Consider the following 19,479-nt stretch of genomic DNA (forward strand, 5'->3'; position numbering starts at 1 on the left):
CAAATGAGAAATCCTTTCTCAGCCAAACCTGGAGGATCTTGTGGTATCTCCTCCTCTTTGGGAAGATGCAAAGCTGGGTTTTCCTGCTGCTGTTGCCATTTAGTGCTTGTCGCCATTTCATTCAAGAGAGGAAACTCTTACTTTCTTCTGCCAGGATGTGGATTTGTTATTTGTATGTTTACAAGTTGCAGTCCCAAAGGTCAGGGTGGTGGAGGTCCATGTAATTAAGGCAGGTCTTAGCAAGTTGGCACAGCTGCAGCCTAACCATTATATTCCTATTTCAGCAAGGCTGAACGGGGGCTGCTTTGTCCCATTAATGGACTTTGTGGCCCATACTGAGCTCTAACTACCCTGCTACCAATGCCCGGGGGAGTTAGCTAGTAGGCAAAAAATGTATTGGTGATTGCAATACAGGAAGAATGATGTCTGAACTAGTGTCAAGACCACCTATCTTCAGGAACAAGCGGGCCATTGCCCTTGGAGTGGGCCATTTGGATGATACTGTACACGCAACCGTGGCCACGAGTGAGGGGAGAAGAGTGCTCCATAGATGTCCTCAAGAAAAGCAGACTTTTTTCCTTAAAAAAGGAGAAAGAGGGCACACGAAAACCATTGTAGTGCCAAACTCGGACTTGTGTTTCACAGTGCTGCTGCTGCCTTTTGAATAAATTATTTTATCTTTCTGCGCTTTCTTTTCTCACCTGAAAAATAGGAACAGTACTCCCTTGTATCACAAGTCATTTCAATGCGTAATTAAAGAAGTCTAGTCAGAAGCTATGAAGAAAATGTGCCGTACTTCCTTGTGGCTACTGAGACAATCAATTGTGTGTTGCCAGTTTCCCATTACTTCCAGGCATTGATTCAGTTTCTTGTCGGGAGATAGCATGAGTGTGCTAGCAACATGCCTGAGAGGAATCACTGTGTGGCCATTGAGTTTATCCTCTCTGGACTAACAGAAAGCCAAGAGGTGAAGGTAACCCGCTTTTTTTAAGCACATTAATAGGGAATCTTGGAAGGATCATGTAGATGAAGGTTGATCCCCCGGCTTCACACACTGTGTACCTTTCCCTCAGTAACTTGGCTTCTGTGGATTTCTGTTACTCCTCAGCTATCTCCCCGAGGTTGCTGGTGAACTCTTCAGCAGTGAGGAGAGCCACTTCAGTCAGTGCCTGTGTGGCACAGCTATTCACTTGTCTCCTCATGGCTAGTGTTAAGTGTCTGCTGCTGGGAGTAAAGGCATATGACTGCATGTGGCTCTCTGCAACCCTCTCCTTTATGCAACTCTCATGTCCTCAAAAGCCTGTACACAGATGGTAATCATCTCCTCTTTCACTGGCTTTGTCCACGCACTTGCGCAAACTATCTCCACCTTCACATTCTCTTTCTGTGACTTTGGTGTTATCGGTCATTATTTCTGTGACATCCCCCTAGGATCCAGCTTTCATGCTCTGACACCTAGAGCAAAGAGACGGAACTTCACATTTTTGGTGTGTTTCGTGGCACCTTCACATCTCTGGCAATTCTCATCTCCTCCATCTACCTCATCTCCACCACCCTGAGGATCCACTCCTCCAAGGGCAGATGCAAAGCCTTCTCCACCTCTGCTTCCCATCTGAGAGCTCTCTTCTTGTTTTATGGCAGCACCGTTTTTATGTGCGGTAGCCCAATATCCAGCTACTCATTGGACTGAGATAAATGGGCCCCTCTGTTCTCTACAGTGGTGGCTCCAGTGCTGAATCTTATCAGCTACAGCCTAAGGAATAAGGAGGTGAAGGATGCTCTGAGGAGAGTTTTAGGTCATATTAGAGAAACTTCAGCAGACTTGTTAGAAAGAGAACTTTGTTTGGGGAAAACTTATCAAAACCTTGGTACAAAGAGTAGGACTTCCAAGGAAGATTTGATCAGCTTCCAAGGGTGAGATTCAGAAAGGTACTTAATTGCTAGAAGTGATTTTAGGTGGACTTTTAACTGGTTGTATCTGCAACTTCTATCTTGAAAGACTGTGTTCCTCTGCTGCTGAAAGCTGGAGGAATCCTGACTTTTAACTTGCAAGTTCCAAGCACAAACAGGACTCCTGCCTGAGGAGTGCGTGGCACAGAATTGCAGTTCTCTGTTCTTTTAGGAACATTTACTCATGTAGGAAAACCACCAGTCCGTCAAGATGAGAAAAAGCTTTCAAAGATATTCAAGAGGAGAAAAGCAATGTGATTTGAATTTATGGCCATTTCTGCTACGTCTTCAGTATTTGAAAGGAGTAGCCTCTTCCAGTGCAACACACAGAACCTGAAGTTCTGGAAAGGAAATCTTGGAGAACAGACACCCGTGTTTTTGCCCCCCAAACACTAGGGAAAGTAACTGTCCCTCTCCTGTTAAATCCCCCTCTTCTGCCACTCATTACTACCTCCTTTTTCCCCTTCTGCCTGGAAACATGAAAAAACTACAGAAATGCAAAAAGATTGACTTCTAATTTTGCTACCATTGTGAAGTAACAAGAACTTATTCCTGCTTTTCATCTCCACATATCAGCAATCCACTTGAGGCAACTGAGTGAACCGGTAGTTATTTTAAGGACATTGGACATAATCTGAAAGTTAAACAAGCTGCAGTGTTCTTTCACTTAAAGAAATGCTGAAATAAGATGGTGACTTACCAACTACGTGTCTGCCATCAATGTGATTTTGAGAATAAACGACCAATCATTTCTGGGAGATGAGAAAGTTGGGAAAGGCTTTGGAATCCTTTTATCAATTCAACTAAGCTAGCTCTAAGGATAGGTGTTCTAGTGCTAATAGATGTTTCATCCCTTCTGGCTGAGTTTACAAATGCTGTCCCTCAGTTGGCAGAAGGAGTTGAAATCTTTATTGAGCTGAAAGTGACAGAATTAATCTCAGACAGGCGAGAGGTTCCTGCCTCTGCATAAGGTTCACAGTCAAAGGGGGATGGAAAGAGGTCTTGCGGATTCCCTTTGCATTTCACTGCAAGCCTGTTAGGGCTGTTATTTCCCCTGACTTCCTCTCCTTAAAGCTGTGCATAACTCTAGCAAAGATTGTGTCCCTGTGATCATCTATGGCACCCTAAAGAAGGATTTTACAAGTCTCTTTCTTTCAAACGGCTGCCAGCATATTTTACAGAGAGGTGATATGACTGCGAAACATCATTATTTTTGCCCAAAGACACACGGCTGGGGAGAAAACTTATCTTCAGTATGTTATAGTCTGAATTTTGATCAAGTAGTGATGATTAAAGGCCATCACTATCTCAGAAGCCGTTTATCTCAGTAACGCTAAAATTAGAATATGCACGGGGTAGTAAAAGCATTTGGACTATATGCACTATTATCCCACTGGCCTGACGGTCCCAAAATACAGGAAAAAGAATGTGAAAATGTAGCCTTTTGGTGCTGCTAGTTGTCATTTTTCTGTTGCTGCAGAGGCTGAAGCTCAAGGTTTATCTCTTGTTTCTGATTATTAAGTATCATCAGATATGTGAAGTTCACAGCTTTTACACGTATCAATGTTGCGCTGTCCTTATCTTGAACAGAGAAGTGAGATTTTTAAACCAGATTTCTGAGGTGTCCAAAATTGTCTCTTTCAGTGGACTCCCAGCTCACAGGAAGGAAATAGCTTGAGAAGAAATCACAGGCATCATTTTACTTTACTGTGTATGTTTACAGGTCTCTGGGAAGAGCAATGTACAATACTACTCTTCCAGAGAAAGACAGGTAGGTTGTCATCAAAGAGCTTCCCTGCACAGCAATGAGTCATGTCTGCACACCTCTCTCTGCGCTGATGTTTAAGATGATAGTCAAAGCCATCTAGAGCTAAGCATCAGCAGAACCGGCAGCATGTTTCAATCAAGAATCACAATCTCAAACCTAAATATGCTTTCTGACAAATATCATCAAAAAGAACAGATTTGCATAAGCCCCACATTCATCTAAGCCCTGCATTCACCTATGCCTTAGTCTCCACCTCGAGAAACCCAGACAAAATTAGGGAATTTAAAATGTTAAAGAGCTGCTGTCTCTTCAAATCTACAGTTTGCTTTTCGAAGAAAGCCTTCTGATCCAACATCCAGAATCCTGTTCCTCTTCTTCCCTTCCCCAAATCTTAGTTCCAGGAGGAGATTTGGGAAAATCCCTGACTTGAATCACTTGTCATGACAGCAATGCTAAAGTAAGTCTATTTGTGGTAGAACAGCATTGCCCAGAGTCAGGAGGTCCTAGGGGCATTTGGGGTTTCCCTGCTGCAAACAGCTGAGGAAAACTCGATGGATCAAGAACAGTACTGTTAAGAATTTTAGGGAAATTTTCAGTGTTCAGCTAGGAATTAGGCTATATTGTGTGGAGTATGGAGAGATATTGGATCCCCGTATTTCCACTGAGATACCTATTCCTTAGATCTTTATAGTGTAAAGCACCAGACGACTGACCAGCCTAGACCTGAGACTTACACAGCTCTAAGGTGTCTAAAGGTAAAAGCCACAATACCACCCCAAAGGCTTGGGTTTGACTGGTGACAATATGCTCACATCCTTTTGACTGACAGTTTCCAAAGAAAGATGAGAGCTACATGAAACCTTGAATTTAGTTTCAGTTCTACTCTGAACAGCCATGCTAAAAATAGAACAACATTCCTGAAAAGTCCCTCCTGAACACTTCTCTTTGCCTCCCCATGGTTTCTTGAGCTACAGTCATCTTACAATCACTCACCCTGTTGTTTCATGTCTCACTCCTCTTTGCTTTTCTGCTCCACAGCTTGTTCAAGGCTTTTTTCATGTCTTCATTTCGGAGGGTGTAAATCAAGGGATTGAGCATAGGCGTGATGATAGTGTAAAACACAGAGATTATCTTGTCTGCTGAAAAGATGGTGGAAGGGCGCATAGAGATGAAAATGCATGGCCCAAGGAACAGAAGTGCAAGAGTGATATGGGAGGTGCAGGTAGAGAGTGCTTTGAGACGCCCTTTGGAAGAGTGTGTCCTCAAAGAGACCAAAATAATGACATAGGACACAAGAAGAACAAGCAAAGAGCCCGAGGAAATCAGACCACTATTGGCAACCACGATGCAACCAACCACGTAGGTGTCAGTGCAGGCCAGCTTCAGCAAAGCGTGTACATCACAGAAGTAGTGGTTGATCTCATTGGGCCCACAAAACAATAGCTGAGCGGTCAGCAGGGTCTGCACCAGGGAGTGCACACAGCCTCCCACCCACGAAGCTGCCACCAGCCGGCCACACACATGCTTGTTCATAATGCTTGTGTAATGAAGCGGCTTGCATATAGCAGTGTAACGATCATACGCCATTGCTATGAGGATGAACATCTCCGTGCAGGCAAAGAGATGGACCCCACAGAGCTGTGCTATGCAGCCCACAAAAGAGATGGTCTTCTTTTCAGCAAGAAGGTCATAAATGAGTTTGGGAACTGTGACAGTAGAGTAACTGATATCTACAAAGGACAAGCAGCTCAGGAAGAAGTACATGGGAGAGTCCAGCTGTTGACTGTTCTGTATAGTGATGATGCTAAGCAGGTTTCCAAGAATAACAGTGGCATAGAAGACTAAGAAGAATGTGAAGCATGCTTTTGCTAATGTATCATCTTGTGTGAGTCCCTGGAAGACAAACTCCGTCACATTGTTTTTGTTCTTCACATACGTCACGTAGACAGGACCTGAAGCACAGAATAAAGCCACCTGTGATGGCATTAGAAACACAGTGCTATCAGTACACATCCATATTGATCACTGGTATGTTCAATATCAATGTATTCCCTTTTATGCCTTTTGGGGAAAGTTTCCTTTCAAAGTCAATGCTTCTCTCAAGGAGTGACAGTTGATATCTAACTCAGAATGTATTACTGAAGTGTGTAATAGCGAGCTCCGTTTATTTATTTGTTTGAGGGAGTTGGTGGAAATATCCTCCAGATTCTTATTTCTGATCTTTGCCCCTTTTAAAAAGGAAGTCTAGTTACTAGGTTGCCTAAACATCCACTTTTGAAGTGCTGATTTGGAAATGAAAAACTGACTGAGAAGGGTAGTGCATGTTTTGATTTGAGTCTCAACACGTTAGTCATCCCCTAAGGAATTCTGCTCAGGCAGTGAACGTACCTTCTTTTTCAACCCTCTGAGGGAATTCAACAGAACTAGTCCTTACTATTGCTCTCTGACTCTGGTAGAATGTCCATGCATTTCTGTGCAGCCATCAGTATTCACATCATGACACAAGGCAGCTGGCTAATTAACATCACTTCAGCTGTCAGTGTAGATCCTTCTGGAGGAGGTAAAGTGGACACCTACCTCATGTCTGTTTAGCAGAGATGTGCCTTTAGGCACCAACTGTCTTTAAGGCGCCCTAAGTGAAATCAGACCATGTTCAAGGCATGCCAGGAAACCTGAAGCAGGAGAGTCATTGTCCTATATGTGCTGTACTGGGCTACATCTTGTGTGGATTGGTTCCAGTTATTGCTCATGAGTTTCTGGGTTGCGACCTCAGTCTCCAAAAGAGCAGGCTTGTATTTCCTCAGACCACCTTTCCTACAGTACATGAGTGAACACTGGAGATAATCTGCATTAACGATGTGTCAGTAAGGTTTTTGTACACCTCAGCCAAGTTCTGGACTAGGCATGGAAACCCCCATAAACACACCTGTGATGCCACCGGGGTAATAAATACACCGCTGCTGAATCTCCTTTACTCACCAACACCCTTGTATTCACCTTTGCTGCACTCTAGTGCAGTACGCAAGTATCACTAGTGTTCAGTTTCTATACTGAAAAAATAGACGGCAAGAGCTGCATAACAGTGTCTACAATACTGGCAAGTCCTTTGGGACCTTAATCCTGTTCCACAATCACAGGTCAATCAGTTCTTTCTCACGAGATCTCTGCCTCTTCCACCCTCCAACTTCAGCAGCAGAGGAAATATTCTTTTGTGTCTCCAGCCCTATCTCCATGCCACTCCATGGGCAGAGGGAAAGCAGTGTGGGGAGGCCCAAAGCGTGTGTGTTAAGAGCATTGTTGCCACGATGTGTACAGCTAGAGGGGACAAGTTAAGACTGAGTACATAGGCAGTGCTGCAGCTACCTATTGACTCCTTGACTCTGTAACACCAGAAACTTCCTTTTGACAGATATTTCTGGAAACGGCATATAACTGAAAAATAAGCAAAGAAGACACCAATTAAAACAAAGGGTAAAAAAAAAAAAAAAGAGTTCTTTCTACTTCATAAAATGCACCTCACAAAAGTCACTCAACAGTAATGCCTCTTTTCAAAGGCAGGATTTCATAGTCACGCTTGAACAAAACAAAGAAGCAAGATCAGAAAACTTACACAGTTTATATTTGCTAGTCTCCAACAGTTTGCCTGCTATTCTCTGATGACCTTCTAGGACCACTTTAGGCAGTTTCATCAAAACCTCTCAGCTCCAAGCTGCTTCTTATGTGTCACGAGAGCAGTCCACATCTCTGCCAGGGCTGAAAACTACAGAGGATGAAAGGGACAGCCTGAATGTCTAGCTCCATTTCTCATTCTGCAAAAACAACTTCCAAGAGCATCTGCAAGAACAACTCTCTTTCTCTCCAGGTGGGGAAGTTGTGGCAGAAATATTTCAAGTAAATTGCACAGCAGAAGCACAAGCTTACCAGAAGCAATGAGATCGCAGAGGCATGTGAAGTTTTCTTTGTCAGAAAGAATCAGTGGACGGGGAGCTCAAATATATATTTTGGACAGCTATTAGAGTAATCTCTACAGGGTGACTCTGGAGCGTGATCACCTAGACCATGTCACATTTTGTGGGGGTTTGCTTGCTTTCTTGCTTGCTTTCCAATGCTGTCCAGATAAATGGACTTCATTTAGTATTAGCTATGTGCTTCTTTTGGAAACATTTCTATTTAAAATCAATGTCCCGGCTGACCATTTGCAAGATTTTGTGTTCACATTGCCCTTGCAATCAAACATTTTTTGAGTAAAGATGACTCTTACACGTGTCAGATATTTTTTCCCTTCCAAGCCAATATTTCACATATGCTTTCTTATTTCTTATTAACTTGCTCTTACCATTGCATGTTTGCAGCATAAATAAATATCAGAACTGTGCTATATGACTGTTGGCACTTAGACATCTGGTCTGTACACGTTTGAAACAAGAAGTAAACGAGGAAATTATTTCAAGACTTTAAAAATGTTTGTGGTCAGGCCTCACTACTTGCCAGGTATTTTTACTCAGGCAATGCAAAATACAGAAGCAGCTGTTTAGTCCTCATATTAAGTCATTCTAAGAATCTGGGCCAATGTGTAGAGGAATCAAATGTTGTTGTTGTTGCTGTTGTTGTTCACGCCTTCCATAAGCTATGGTCCTGCTGTTGCCTGCTAGCACCCGCCAGCCGGAAGAGAAATCAGAAAAATCATGGCGTTCTTCCCCAAAACATTAAAAAAAAACAAAACAAAACAGTTTTTAAATTATAAGCCTTAGCTTGAACTGGCCGTGTGCCCTAACCCCTCAGCAGTTTCAGTATGAAGGGGGTCAGTGGGCCCCATCTGTCTTTCTACCTGCCCCACCCCAGGTGAGACAGACCAACCTCTGAAGGCGCCTGTCCCTCTCCGTTGACAATGGTGCTGAGCTAGACAACTGTCCTTCATTGCATGAAGAATTTAGACTGCTACAAATAGGTGGGGCTGGTCCCACCTTTAGCTGTGTCCACAGAGTGTGAATGCTGGGTGAGGGACATGCTGGCCCAGGCCTGAGGGACACTATCCCTCTAAGCCTTCAGAATCAGGATTTATCCCAGTTCCGTCCTGCTGGCTGCCATCCACATAACCCACCACGGTGAGGAGAAGACACTGAGACGTCCGCAGTGTACTGGTGCATGCCTGTGAAATGGGAACCCACTCTGCCACCCCCTGCATAGAGCAGAGGACATTCGGGGAAGCAGAGCATTTGCAACATTGTCCCAGGGTTTGGTCTGTAGATCTGCCGCTCTCCTGTGCAGGGAACACCTTCTTATCTTGAATCACACTTAAGCCATGTTAAGGTGCAACACAAGTGCAAGCCAGTGTTTATAGGGAACATGAAGTGAAGGAAGAAAAAAGAAAGTGCTTTAGTTACTTTCAGAGTGCATCACACAGATGTCTTTCTCCCTCACACAGCTCATTTGCTCTTTTCCTCCTGGCAAGGTAGGAGTCAGGGTCCCGCGGCTCCTCGTGGCTCCTTCGTCCTTGTGGAGAACCTTAGCTGCTACAACTAACCTCCCTGTGGCAGCTGTGACTGGCTCTGAGATGATTTAATCTTCCATCTTCACATCTCTTCCCTTCCCTCCTGCAGGAGTAGCTGTTCCAGCTATTCCCTTGGAATACATGTTTCTTCCTTTGCCTGGGCCTGTAGATGTGCCCTGTTGGGCTAGGAGTTATCCTGCGTACAGGAATTATTCCCAAACAACTCTTTTTTTTCACTGACTCATAAAATTGTGCCCCCCAATGCTTTCTTTGGTGGCGACAATTTCCTACAGTGAGCAATTTATCTTTCACTTGGATCTTTGATTCTGTTTTAGTAATAAACATTAAAATGCAAAATCTGAGGCAGAGATGAAGGGCAGAGCGGATGGTCAGGAAGGAGGGCATTAGTGACAGGTGAACTACTGCAGAAAGGCAGAGAGCTGCACTGGAATGGGAAGGGGAGAAGCTTCTCCTCATATCATCTGCATCAGCAAATGACCCAGCCAGCATCTAATATCAGCAGTTTAATTGCTAACCCATGGATTCAGCATATGACAATGCAGTACTCCTAAGAAGGCATTTACTCCAAAGTAAAGGGGAAGGAAGCCTTTGGTACAATTGCTTCCAGCAGCAGGTGACCAACAGCCTTGCAGACACCTTGGGCCATCGTTTCCTAGCTGAGTAGATTACAGAGCAGATGGAGTTTGTCTGACGGAAAGTTTACACCTGGGAGAGCTCGGACTAATGGGATGCTCTGCCTGGAACACATTTTAATATTTTTGATAGCATTCATTTATTTATTTGCTGGTGTCTCAGCAGTGCTTGGAAGCCCCAGTCCTGGGCCTGTGCTATTCAAGAAGAGAACATAAAGGGAATCCCTGCTAGTCACAGAGTTTACAATGCCATTCCAATCAAAACATGAACTTTCAGGGTCTTCCTAATTACTGCAACAGCTAAAACCAAGCTTTTCTTCAAAAGGGAGCTTTCAGTAAATTTTCCAAAATGGAATTATAGTGAGAGAGACTTGATTTTCTCAGTTCCTGAGAAAATGTTACCACAGTTCTACACCTCACCCTTTTCTCGACAAACTTTTCTATTCCACAGTTTTCTCATGGCACTTTTCATCTCCTCATTTCTCAGTGTGTAGATGAGTGGGTTCAGCATGGGCGTGATGACAGTGTAAAAGACAGCTACGCTCTTGTCCTCCGAGAGATTGCTGGATGGGCGTATGTAGGTGAATGTGCATGGCCCAAAGAAGAGAATCACCACAGTAATGTGGGACCCACAGGTGGAGAGGGCTTTGTACCGCCCTTCGGACGTTCGCCTTTTCAAGGAAAACAAAATGACAATGTAGGACGTGACCAGGATGACAAAAGAGACCAAAGTAATCATTCCACTGTTGGCAACGACAATGACGCCCACAACATAGGTGTCGGTACAGGCCAGTTGTAGTAGGGGGTGGACATCACAGAAGTAGTGGTCAATTTTGTTGGGGCCACAAAAAGGGAGGCTAACGGTTATGAGGGTCTGCACCAGGGAGTGCACAAAGCCCCCCACCCATGAACCCATCACCATCCAGCCACACACACGCCTGGTCATGAGCGTGGTGTAGTGCAGGGGTCTGCATATGGCAAAGTAGCGATCATAGGCCATCGCTGTGAGGATGAAGACCTCAGCGCCGCCGGAGATATGTTCCCAAAATAGCTGTGCCATGCAACCCCCAAAGGAAATGGTTTTCTTCTCAACAAGGAAGTCAGCAATCATTTTGGGAGCTGTGACAGAAGAGAAGCAAATATCTGCAATGGACAGGTGGCAGAGAAAGAAATACATGGGGGAGTTCAGACGTTGACTGCTAATTACAGTGACAACGATGAGCAGATTTCCTGCCACAGTAACAATATAGAAGAACAAAAACACCACAAAACATATTTTCTGCACCCCTTGGTTCTTTGAAAGGCCCAGAAGAATGAACTCCTTCACACTGCTTACATTCTCCATGTTGGTCAGTTGCATGGCAATATGCAATATACAGCTTATACACCTGGGAAAACAAAGACAGACACATGATTCATCAGCATTTTTTCATTATTAATAATGAGTTCTATATCAGAAGTGGATACAAACCAAGAAAAATATAGCATTAGTATTAAGTTTATGAATTGGTTAGTTTCTGTCATGTATTTTTTCACAGCTACTTAATTCTCCACAGTACAAAACTTCTGCCATGGCTTTGGTGGCACGGAGATAGGTGCACTCTGTGGTATATTCCTTAATCCTGGTCCTCCAGGATTTTGAAGGACTGGCTCCATGGCTGGTAGCCTTCCATGCACTAAGGACACGGCCAGAGTGTTCACCTTGGGCACTACAAGGCAGATAATGCAGCATGTTTGCCCTCAGGGGAGACAAAGTCCCTCACAGCAATCTTTGTAAAATGGGTGTCTTTAAGAATACCTGGAAATATTGCTCAGAATGATGATTTGCTTTATAAGTACACGTGATCTTTGAATTCTTGTTTAGAAGGGAAATGTAACCACAGGCAGAGAAAAGAACTCTCTTGTGTATATACATTTTGAAACGTAAATATGAAATGTCACAGGCTGAAAAAGGAGTTCTGGGAAGGTTATCTATCATGGAGGGGAAAAAAATTGCACCTATGACTTAATGGAGTACTTCACATTGTTCTAAATCTCAGCATTGTTTCTATCAGAGGAAGGAAGAATGAAAGACTCTTGTGAGATCTTCTGTCCCAGCACTGTACTGATTTTACCTAGTGTGATTTTTGATACACTCTGCGTGATGCTTTCAAGGGTTAACTTAGCTTAATGAAGCTAATCTAACTAAACTCCTTCAACAGCCAGTATAAGTCTCTCTGTAGGCTGATTCAGAATGACTAAATTAGGGTCCTTTGCAGAACCCTTTTTTCCTCCATTCACTATGAGGAGCTTAAGCAAATTAGCACCACCAGGTTAGAATGACCTTTAGAGAATAATCCTTTTTGGTGCCTGAAAGTAGCTCAGAGCTTTTTGCAATGCCATCCACCTTTTTTAGGTTATGGCTGAGCTCCTTGTCCCTAGGCATTTCTACATCCATACAGTTTCTCATTCGAGACAAAGTCACATTCCAGCATAAACATGGGACTTCTTTGGTTCACCCTGTGTTCCAGCTACAACCCATCGAGCATTACATGTCACTAATAAATGAGTAGCCTACATCTTTAGAAAGAGTGTAACGTCTCTAGCTTGCCATTATGCACCCAGACCACCAGAATTCCCTTGCTCAAAGAAGTCTGGGAACCACCAGATTAAACTCTTCACAGAGAGTTTAAGGTCAGACAAAAGCAGGCACTCTTTTAATAAAAATATCCACTGTATGGGATTCCTTCTAGCATCAAAACATTCCCCGTCAGCTGGTGTTAAAATGCACCATTTTAAGCCCTGCAGAATTACATCACAACCAGGTCTTCTCATTTGTATTCGTGATCTGTGAGCAATTCGGCAGAATGATTCAGTTAAGCCAAGTTATCTACCAACTACTTCAATCTGCAGCATAATCAGAAATTCTCGTGCAGGCACAAAGTGATGAAGCATCCACAGGAAACACTGAAACTGAGAAAACCCAAGATTACTTTCAAACCCACAAAGTGAAGCCGAGAGAGGAAGTGGAGAAAAGTAGGGACTTTTCCTATGCTTACAGTTGTACTTACACTAGATGAAAGTTTTTCAAGCAGAAGGGTAAACTTTACATGGATGGTTCCCCTTCAGATATTTCTACAAGGAAAAGGATCAGTAAGAACAACGGGAGGTCAGTTTCTCCCTCGTCTTACCAGGTCGTGATCCTTTCTACCCCTCTTCCTTCTACTGAGCAACGACGTAGACTTCTCAACAAAATAAATGACAGGGATGAAATGAGCACACCTTTATGGCTGTGCAGTACCCAGTCCAAAAGAAATAGCTGGGCTCCATCCAAGCCAGAGCATGACTGGAAGCATACCACAGCAATCGCAGGGCCATATTTAGGCAGTCAGAAAGGAGTGACCAAGAGAGAAATGGTCAGGGGAAACTATATGCCTGAATACCAGCAGATGGCAAATTCCTGAGCTAGAAACATGGTGTGCATCTACAAAAGGACCGATTCACAATTCAGACAGCTCGACTATGTATCTTGCTTGATAAGGTCCTTTCCATCACCACCAAACTGCATTTAATAAACTATCTCATCTCATCGCCTTAAGTCATGTAGGCACCTGTACCTAAGCTAGGCAGATTACACCTGACCAGTCTACTTGTAGATGTGATGAATCATGTGCTGCAGGTACCCATTTCTTACTGTTGACTCCAAGAGGATTACTAGAATGACTAATTCAGTAGAGGATTGCCACCAGTTATGGCTTATCTCTTCAAGTGCCTTTGCAGGGGTAGACCTGAGCTATATGACATAATGCAATCAGCTGCAAAATAAAATGAATCTCATGTGTACTCTTAACATCTCAGAAAGGGTGAGAAATTGCACCATCTCCTTACTGCATGCATTCTTCCCTAAAATCTCAGGTGGTTATGGGAAACAAAAGAATAATATCGAAGCAATAGAATCTGCAGCTGTAGAACTAGCTCTGTATAAGATTCTAGCCAAAGACAACTAGAGACAGTTGATAACTTCAGTGGAAGTTCCTTTCTGTATTTTCACATTTGTGCAAGAAGAAAGGAAAAGGAAGAGGAAAGCAAAGCAAAGCAAAGCAAAGCGAGAAGCCAGAGAAGCTGCAAAACTTACCTCGCCTGTCTTTAGAGATCTAATATTTTGTGTAAGGGCTGTACAACTTTATCTCCTCAACTTCTGTCTTCCCTGGTATGAATGTGTTAGAGCACAGCACCTTTAAAGAACACAGAATGGCTTCTGGAAAGCTTCCAAAACTTGCTTAGGAGGTGGCTGTTAGTGTATAATCCAGTCCCATCTAATTTATTACTTGCTTTCGTGTGTCACAAGTGTATCTTGATGTTTCCTGCCTATGCGAGAAGTGGTTTAATAGGCTGTGTGGATGATGTGACCTGGGTGTGCTGAATTATGCTTTCATATCCCAGCAGCTGCAAAAAGGGCTGAGAAGAAAACCATTTAAGTACCAATCTTTAACCCTCTCCCAGGAAATCTTCCACCTGAAGGGCTCTTGGGGCTGGAGGAGGAGGGGTGGAGGCTTTGTGAAGGGAAGGCGTGAAAGAAAGGGGCAAAGGAGGAGAATGAGTTCTGTCTTGACTGAAAAGTTTAAGTAAATATATTTTAAAGAAACAGTTGTCAGTCAATGCTTTTATAATGATATCACAAAGGCATTTCAGAGTTTCTGCATAAGAAATAACAGTCAAAGGAGTAGCTGAGTATTCAACTGGACAAGCATATGCATGGAACTATCCAGCTAACGCTTCTCGGAGTTCTTCCTTACTCCAAGCTGACAGTTGTATGGATTTCCCATGTGTAAAGGGCCATTAGGTCCACTGCTCTGGCTTCCTAGCATTGTGAAGGCTAAAACAGTCCATTTGTAATCTAGATATTTTCTCTCCTTTTTTCACTTCTGTGTATTCCAAAAAACATGTAAAAGAGAAATCTTCATTAAAGGATAAAAAGAAAGAAACCTCAAGCTGTAGGAAGAGTCACCATCCTCCAGGGATGGTAAAGAATTCCTATCACAGGAGTCTTTTAAGGACAGGTTGGGCTCATTTCTCTCAGGAGTGGTTACGATGAAGTTTTTATAGGGACAGAAGATGTCCTGGGTGACCTCTTGATGACCCTCCAAGTCCTATCTCACCAGAAATTTCATCACTGGAAATCCAGTGAATAAAGCCTCTTTGCAAGAATTTGCATGTTTTAACAGAGGTCAGTGAATTACAAAGTCAGTCAAAAAAATCCTTCATTTACTAGTTGGGAAACTGAGGGAGGAAGTCACCTATTTAATGCCAATGGAAGTCAGCGAATTTAATCCTGACTTAGTCACTCTAGGCTCTTCTGAGGAAAAAAATGAATGTCTCTGGAGGCAGATGCATCTGATCTACCTCAGAACTGATTTTAGGATGCGATTAGGTCTGAAATGGACATCTAGCTTTTAAATAAAATAATTTAGGGCAGACAAATCTCACTGTCATGATGGGCCCCATCTTTCTTAACCTGAGCAGCTGCAGTCAAAGGTGAACCTAAGAAATGAAACCAACGAAGGAGGACAGCAGAGAGGTCTCATGGTTTCTAGTGAAATCTCTGCTAAAGCAATATTGTAATCAACCATTAAAGGGCTTCTCCAAACCTTGTTAACTGACATGAAATGGCTTCAGGAATACTGCTACTCCATAGAATTAAAACAAACAAAAAAGAAAAGTTTTGACCCCTGTTAGTTCTTTGAATGTTCTGGTGCAGACATTTTCCCTTCTTTCTCTGCCCTCAACTTAATTTCAAAAAACCAGATTTAGATCCATTCCTTTTAAATCCAGCCCTTCATTTGCTCACAAACTGTTTTAGTGTTAATTAGCTCCACGCACCAGCCAACCCAGAAAGAGAGTAATGGAGAAACAAAGGAGGGAAGGATTGAGGGCAGGAGCCAAAAAAACCAAAAAACAAATAGAAAGTCTGGAGAGCTGGATGGAGAGGCAGAGAAATGCCCTTTCAGCCCTGCAGCAACAGGCAAGTGCCAGTGCCAGGAAGAGAGGTGACCCTCACAGCAGCTACTGGGAAGACAGTGAGATAAGGTGCTGTGGCTGGGAGCTGAAAGCTTTCTCAGAAGCACTAGGGTGAGAGGCCTTGCATGGCACTGCATAAGGGGAACGAGGCATCCGCAGTGTGGGGCGAGACGGTGGTGGGGAAGAGATTTGGCACAGGCACAGGAGGGTGGCTGATGGCTCAGCAGGAGCTGTGTGCTGCAGCCACATAGGGAAGGGAAAAGCTCCTTACAAGCACCTTTCTCTCCACTGCCTGTACAGGCAGCCTAGGGCAACTAACTCATCTGGAGATGGCCATCTTGGGCAAAAGCTGGGACAGATGAGTTCCCCCTCCAGCCCTCTGGGGACAGCGATGGAGAGGCTCAGGGTGTAGGTGAGGAATTGGTGCTCTTTCTACACACACAGAAGCACCACACATCACTCCAGGACCCCTGTGTGTTGACCAGAGCAGCCGTGGCACCAGCTGAACGGTCCCCTAGGTGTTCAGGCCTGAAGGATGTTTCTATACAAGCCCAAAATAGCCAGGATGAAACTCATGCCTGCTGAGAGTGGCCTCCCAGGAGCTGCCAGAATGCACTGGAGTCCTGCAGGCTTGGCCTCAAGTCAAAGTGAGGGAAAAGACTCCCTGTAAGGTTCAGGGTCCCAAAGACATGCCCAACATCCTGGGTCACTCTTCCTCCCTCCACTCTGCATGCTCTGCTTAGCCATGCTCTGTGCACCATGTCCCCTTCCACAAGGGGGGACCACGTAATGAGAAGAGGCACTGGCATGGTGTGCAGAGAAGGATCGCTCTCACCCAGCTCCCTGGTCCCCAGCACAGCCCTGCTCGGAAGGGGCACGTCACCAGCTGAGCTGCTCCCACCGCAGTGGAGATGCCCTGGCTCCGCTGGGGGCTGAGCACTGCTGCCCACCTCCCCTCAGTCCCCTCTGCAGGCTGCCCCACCCTCCCACACCTCCTCGCCAGCAGGGATTTATACGCAGTCTCTGCAGCAGTGTCTCTGGGCACTTGGCTTCCTTCTCCGCACGTTGCTTTCTCTGCAGACGCTTGTCAGAAGGTGACTTTCCCAGAGCCATGGAGCCGGTGGTGACAGTTGCTCCTGAAGAGGAAGTAAATGACCGGGTTGGTGCTGCTGTCCCAGAGAGATGAGCCAGGGACCATCAAAAAATGGGAATTTACCAATGTTTGGCATGCAACAGCACAAGGGCTTCATCCACTGATTCTAATCCCATTCTCGGCATGAACATGTTGCCTCAGAGATTAAATGTCGTGGAGTACAGAGGGCTGCAAATGAGCTTTTCTCCGCAAGAGATTCTTGTCTCACAGAATCTCATCCATCAGCCTTATGGAGACTGCATCTTTACTGCTCACTTGTCTTTCCTTCCTTCCCTTCCTTCCTTTCCTTTACTCCTTCTTTCTGAGGTGTTTCCTGGGGAAAGACGGAGATCTCGAGAGGCTGCACACACACTACACGTGCTGCAGGCCCTGCTCACCCCCCAGCACAGCAACGCCATGGGAGAAGTGGGAAAGGCACCAAGACAGGAAACAAGGGCAGGCAAAGGAGAGCACCACCTTCCCTGGCAGGGGCTGCTCTGCAGAGCGAGGGGGACATGCCCAGGCTGGGGGAGAGAAGACAAAGACCTCTGAGTGAGGGCTGCACACTTCTGTGGGAGGGAAAGAGGGAACACTTCTTCTCTGCTTCAAATTTGACGAGGACACGGCGTCAGAAAAAGACGGGATCTGGGGGCAGGTTCAAAACAGCTCTGGGGACTTTCTCATACAGCCGGTCACTGCCCATGGAAATCACAGCTGTGGGGTGCTGAGGGTGCCGGATGTGTGCGAGAGGCCCAGACCCTGCCTGCCGAGCTCAAGGGAGAAAGACCCTGGGACATCTTCTTCACAGGGGTGTGTGCGCAGCCAAGGAGGTGCCAGAGGTGCAGAGCCTGGCAGACCACAAGAGACGGCCTGCAAACTGACCCCCAGCCGTGCTGCTGGGGCCGGGGCCTGCCTGCAGTGAGGCAGCCCAGCCGCTCACCTGCTCTTCACACCAGCAAAGGGGGGCTGCAGCGGAGAACCCCGTGCTGGGGCAGCAGGGTGGGCACAGAGAGCAGCTCTCGCAGCAGACGCTGCTCCCTGGGCCCGAGGGAGGTGACCGCTGACCAAATGCTGACCCAGCTGCATTTCTGCTTCCTGCTGGCAGGGTTCCCCTCCAGTTCTTGCTCAGCCTTGCACTTCAGCACAGGGACAGCAGGAAGAGGCAATCCCCCTCTGGTGGTCTACCACCACCACCACCACCACCACCACCACGTGTTGGCATTGCCGCTTTCACCCTGCCTGAAAACTTGCTTCCCCGAGTTGGCCAAAGCTCCACCAGAGCCTTCCTGTGAATGTGGCTCACTTCTCCTGAGCGAGAGAGCCCCAAGAAGACCACAAGGGCTTGTTTGCTGGCAGAAGAAAGCCAAAGTTTATTGGGCGAGGACCAGGACCGTGGTGGAGGTTGCAAAGGGGAATACAGGCAGTGCTTGGAGACCAAGTCCAGCAGAGCAGCACTATGCCAGGCTTGTGGCCCTGTCCCCACACCCAGCTTTGGTCACCTCCCTGGTGGCAAGAGGGCCACCAGCCATGGCGTGGGGCTCTCCGTCTCCTCCCGGGCTGCCTGTGGAGATCAGCATCTCCACTCCTGCCTTGCCAGCAGGATCTACACAGTGGTCTCCACAGCAGTGTCGCCGGGGCCTTGGCTGCCCTCCTCACATGTTGCTTTCTCTGCAAACACTCGCCGGAAGGCCACTTTCACAGAGCCCTGCAACCGGCGCTGACGGCAGCTCCTGACAAGGAAGTAAATGACAGGATTGATGCTACTGTTCAGAGACGCCAGCAAGAAAGACAGATTTTCAGGAAATAATTCTTTTGAATAAGCAACACTGAGTATTATTTCTACACTGTAAGGAAACCCAAAGGCAAAGAAGAAGAGGATGTTGAGCAAGATCGCAACAAACAGTCTCCCAGGGTGACGCCTCTGTGAGCCATATCAAAGTCTGATGAGCAGGATCAGGTTGGAAAGGAACGGGAAGAAAGAAAATGAAGAAATTCACAATGCCTAGTTGTAGAAATATATGTCAACAGTTCATATTAAAGGGGGAATAACAACCCAGAAAAAACAAGCAAACAAAAAGTCCAGAAAGAAACCAGATTACCCCCCCCACAATTCCGGACAAGCACTTTGGGCGACGGCATCGGTGCCAGACTGGGAATAAAACAGACAGACACCTCTCCATGCTCATTGCTGCCAGGAGATACATGCTGGTAAAGTACCCCAGGAGAAACAGATCCATCAGGAGATATTTGGAAAAGATATAGTTATATAATGGAGAACAAGAGATTTCTATAACCATGTCTAGTGGTAATATAACAAGAAGAAAGAGGAGCAAAGAGAAGTCGGTGATGGCCAGGTTCAGAATGTAGATGGTGAAGGGGCTCTTCTTCATGTGAAAGCCCAGGAACCACACAACCATCCCGTTCCCCACTAGCCCACACAGAGACACTCGAAATTATCACCGCTCTGTAATCTCTTATGCACTGAGAT

The sequence above is a fragment of the Apteryx mantelli genome, chromosome 4, assembly GCF_036417845.1.
Source record: "Apteryx mantelli isolate bAptMan1 chromosome 4, bAptMan1.hap1, whole genome shotgun sequence".
NCBI classification, from domain to species: domain Eukaryota; kingdom Metazoa; phylum Chordata; class Aves; order Apterygiformes; family Apterygidae; genus Apteryx; species Apteryx mantelli.